General features: G+C 44.0%; 1 long non-coding RNA gene across 2 annotated transcripts in view; it reads right to left on the reverse strand.

Moving 5' to 3' along the window:
• Positions 1 to 294: 294 nt before the first annotated feature.
• The window catches only part of LOC102383205, a 5516-nt gene continuing 857 nt past the window's right edge, over positions 295 to 4953 (reverse strand). The window contains exons 1-3 of one of the 2 annotated variants that reach the window (XR_323639.2): positions 4830 to 4906; positions 3422 to 3594; positions 295 to 391 (exon numbers count right to left, since the gene is read on the reverse strand). This is a non-coding gene — a long non-coding RNA (uncharacterized LOC102383205). Of the gene's footprint in view, positions 392 to 3421; positions 3595 to 4829; positions 4907 to 4953 lie in introns of those variants that run through there. The other variant, XR_003093670.1, reaches the window with a different exon arrangement.

Raw genomic sequence — 4953 nt, forward strand, 5'->3', positions numbered from 1 at the left:
CTTGTCTCCTCACATCTAAAGCTTGAGCCTACCTTTATTTGTTTCTCTCCTCACATTTTCCAAGTCATGTTTCAAAGGATCTGGGACACCCCTGGTTGAGAATCACTGATCTAGCATAGGGCACATGAAGTATGGCAGCAGGGACTGAGAATATTGGTTGACACTCCAAGTCAGCCATTTAAAAGAAATTAAAATAGATTTCCTCTCCTACCCTGGGATGGAAAAATGAAGGAAGGCAAGACTGTCCATATGCTGGAACAGTGCCCCTGTAGCTCATCTGCACTGTTTGTGTTGGTCTGGGCCTCTTTTGTTTGAAGCTCCCTGGGGCTGGTAACTGGCTGTCAATCATGCCTGAAGACTCCTCTCCTCTGGATTGTGTGGGTTGCTGCTGCTGCCATTACAAATAAGAAGGGCAGGCATCTGTAACCCTCTTTTCCCTCTTGCAACTCAAGTGAATCAAATGCAAGCATAATAACAACAACAACAACATACAAAAATGGTTTTCTGTTGGAGTTTCTGTTTTGCTTCCTGATACCTAGGGGCTGTCTACACTAGTAAGTTTTTACAACATATTAGCTAACACAGTTTAAGTAACTTAAAAGTAAGTGAGACAAGCTGAATTTGGTGTGCCAAGTGACAGGTGAATCCTAGGGAGAGTTAAAAGTGATCGGTCTTTGCACTAAGTAATTCAAAGTAGATGCATCTGGATCTAACTGGCCCTGAGTACCTTGCTACACTGAAAATTCTCTGCTTTTATGTTGCCTGTGCTATAAGATGCACAGTATCACAAATATACATCTTTTCTCTCTTGGGATCCTCAGCCTCACCTTGACCAGTTCACATACCCCATCAGCACTAGCATTATTTTAAAATACATTTTAAGAATACCCCTTTTATCTTAGTCTAGATATGCTTCTTATCTGATATCCTGCCTCTCTAGGAAGTACAACAGTGCACAGGGGAAAAATATTCCTTCCTGACCCCCACTTCTGCCAAGTGAGGCATATTAAACCCTCTGGCATGAAGCTCAACAACCTCTTATCATTTTGTAGGTCTGAAGTATCTAGAGTCCAATCCAGTATAATACAGGTTTCCCTTCCTTTATGTGGGTTCTGTATGTGCGAATTTGCTTATGTGATGACCCTTTTATAGCAAAAATTTGTTATATGTGAGGTAAATTCACTCTGATGCAATCAGTGGAAGCCCGCAGCTAGCTGCTTTGTGTGGTGCATTGTGGGAGTGACATGCACCAAAATATAGTCTCTTGTGTAGATCTGTGCTCCTCATTCATTGTCTGAGACGTGTTTCTGTAGTTGCCATCCCAATTATGGTAACATTCACCACCACCCTGTGCTTACCGTCTGCTGTTGGTGAGTACCAAAATTGTCTTGTAAACGTGGTAGAAATGGGCCTGGGGGTCAGTACAGTCAAGATCTTGGAACATATCCCTATTTGTTACATTGTAAAATGGGTTCCCTTTATGTGAATTAGAGTTTTGTGCCATTTTCCAGGAATGCATGTACAGCATAAAGCAAGGGAAACCTGTATGTGAAAAGTTTAAAGTCAGCAATGGGCTACTTGGAGGCATATAAAGCAGCTGAAAAGTGGATTTCTGGGATGTACAACTGAACTCCCTGACCCATCCTTCAAAGTCATTTGCAAGGGATGCTCTGTGACCTGGAATAATGTAAAATGACAGCAGTTCAGTAAGTTTCCTATATTTAAACTGCAGTGGGTTTATTCTTTGCTCAGCATCCATAAGATCATCCCTTTTTCCACAACTGCCACAACTACTGCAGTTCCTCTCCTTCCCAAGAACATGTCACAAGCACTATACAATCCTGAAGCAACAAAAAATGGCAAAACATCTCCAGTGATGCAAATGTTGGGATCTTATCTACTTACAAAAATCTATTTATCTCTACAGAGCAACCAAAGAATACTGACTCCGCTGTCCAAATTTCACCACTAAGCAGGAAAACCTTTCTTTCTATCCTGTAATCCAAGCAGCCCCAGATATTTCTGATGTGTTTCTTACTTTTCATGTGTCTTTGAGTCCCTATTATATGTAGCCATGTAACTTGGGCTGTGACTCCCTTGATATCTTATAAGTGGGGCTAGGCTACCTCAACCCTGTTTGGGCAGCTTCATGTTTTGAGACCAATCTGATTTAATGTTTTCATTATTGAGCTTGGCACAATAAATTAGTGTTGATGAAACTTGCTGAAGACACAGTAGTATACAGGAAAAATGGGATGACCTTGAGGACTTGAGTAATGAAAATAGGATACATTCAGCACTAAAATGGAAGATCATACATCTGGAAACTAACAATAGGAATGTCTGCTCTAAATCATGATCTTATTGATTGGGTATGACTGAGGAAGAAAAGGCTCTGGGGGTACTAGCTGATCATAGGATGACTATGAGGTGCCAATGTGAAATGTCGATGTAGAAGGTAAATTAATGTATTAATTGCGGTATTTTCATCAGAGGTAGGTAAGTATTACTGTGCTATAAAGCACTGATAAGGCCTCATTTGGAATAGTCCATAATTTTTGGTCACCCATGCTGAAGAAAGATGAATTATAATTGGAATGGGTGCATAAAAAGATTATAACCAAGGGAAGAGGGAGGCTATCATAAAAGAGGAAATTAGAAGAACTTGTCTTGCTGTGCATGCCAAAAGAAAGGCTGAAAAGGGATATGATTACTGTCTAGAAACACATGGTTAAAAATGTTTCTGGGAGGGAAACACAATATACGTTTAGGATGGAAACTAGAGGAAAGTGTCTAATCATCAGAGCAGTGATGTTCTGGAAGTCTTTTAACAGAAGTGTGTACTGGGGAGATACAAGGTGGGGGGAAGTGTGGAAAAAATGTAAATACTTTTAAGATGGAGCTTGAAATTGATTGTTTGATGGTACTGCATGCTATAGTAGGGCCCTGAACTTGAAAACTTGAGAGCTCCCATCCAGTCTTGTGTCCCTTTGTATAGATTAGACCCAACAGTATCCATTTAGACCACATCTAGATTTAGAAGGGGTGCTTTCAAAATGTATTGACTGACACATTTTTAATCATCATGCTTTAACCACACTACACACAGTGTAAAGACAGTGTTTAGGACCACCCCCTCTACCCCCCTCTAAAGCACTAGTAGGCTATGGACAAAAGGGTTAAACAACTTTTTTGTTTCAGGCGCAGACCATCCAAAGCTATTATGTTCTTATAGGGCTTAATAGAAGGGCTTGCAAGGGTGGGGGACCCGTGATAAACCAGTCCCTTCTCTAGCATGTTAAATAAAGTCAAATAACTGTTAACAAAGTCAGTCTGACAAAATTCCCATCCCGCTTTTTTTTTGCATCCAGGCCTTTGTGATACTGGTTCTTCAATTTATTATTGAAAAGACTTATGCTACCTGGAGAAGAGGTAGAATTCCCTTCATTGGAGATTTCTCCAGGACATCTCTGTGGGACCTTCCAGGTATCTTGTGTACTGCCTCAGCACAGGGAGATAGGCTGGATAGCCTTTTGAGGTCTCTTGTAGCCCTATATTTCTGGGATTATGAAGCCTTCCAAGGGTAGACAAGGCCTGAATTGAATGTAAAAAAAAGAGGGAAAAAATCCAAAATAGAAATCACGTCAAGTCTCATTCATTGGAGAGTGGCACATTTTCCCCTCTGGAAGTAGCTTTCCCAAAAGGAAATGACAGCTGGGGTCAGGGGAGGGAGTGATGAGGCTGCAGATCTGCTATGCCTCCATTTCCCTAATTGCAAAATGGGGATGATTCATTTCACTGGCCCTCGGCAGCATCTAAGACAGTGGTTCTCAAACTTTTTAGATTTGAGGCACTCCTCAGAAAATGCCAGCTCTTAGTTTTCACTTGTTTTTTCTTCACTATAGAAAAATAACAGCGCAATTATTCTGTTGCAAAGAACTCAGGCTTATTCTGTTGGGGATGAGGGATCCTTCCCTACTAGATCTCCCTTGCATCCTGTTTTGTCTTGCCTTCTTACTTTTCTCCATTTAATTTCATCTGGGCTGCCTCTTTGGAAAATGAGCTGCTTTTACATATTGAAAGAAACTATACTGACAGTACTTGGGTATCCCCATGTCCCCGCTCCCCCCCCCCTATAGCACTGTCTGCGATCCCTTGGCAGCGCAGTTCAGTTATACTTGGCCCCGGCAGTCCCCATAGACTCAGATGAACCTTGTCATGCACAATTCATCTCCGTCTGTGCTTGAAGTGGGGCAGGTTTCCCCCACGCTATTCACAGGCTTGCTAGCACCACTCCTTCAAACAGCAAAGGTTTGCTTCAAACACCAACGCTGCCCAGGCAGGGCTGAGGTGGCCTAACTTTGCATAGGTTCCTGGCTAGAGGGTCTTGCCCCTCTGCTCAAGGTCAGGCTGATCCCCAAAGTTGGGGTCAGGAAGGAATTTTACCCCATGGTCAGATTAAAGCAGACTGCAGGGGGGGGGGTGCGTGCGTGCGTGCGCGCGCGGGGGGGCTTCCTCTGTAGCAGAGAGAGGTGGCCTTCTACTGGGGATCTCTTCAGCATCTGCTGACAACATTTCATAGCAGCAAGGCGCTGGCTGCCACCGTCCCCCTGATTTCTCTGTGGTAGGTTCAGGTGTGAGGTCTGTGTTGTGTCCGGGTAGCCGGTCATGCATTCAGATGATGGCTTTGTGGAGAGTGGGTTGGCAGAAGGCTGAGCTTGCCTCAGGCAGAAGGGTTGAACTAGATGCCCCCCCCGGGGGTCCCTTCCAGCCCTGTTTCTCTATGGCATTTTTACACGTGCACGCGCTCCACCCCAGGTGAAACGAACCGGAGAAGAGTAGGAAAGCAAGCCCAGACGGGACGCAAGGGCCAAGTAAACCTGATCTGTGAGGCAGCTGGAGGGGCCGCGGTGTGCGGGCGGGGCGGGGCGGGGCGGTGTCCCACGGCCCCGA

This window comes from Alligator sinensis, unplaced genomic scaffold (genome assembly GCF_000455745.1).
Source record: "Alligator sinensis unplaced genomic scaffold, ASM45574v1 scaffold983_1, whole genome shotgun sequence".
Classification (NCBI taxonomy): Eukaryota; Metazoa; Chordata; order Crocodylia; family Alligatoridae; genus Alligator; species Alligator sinensis.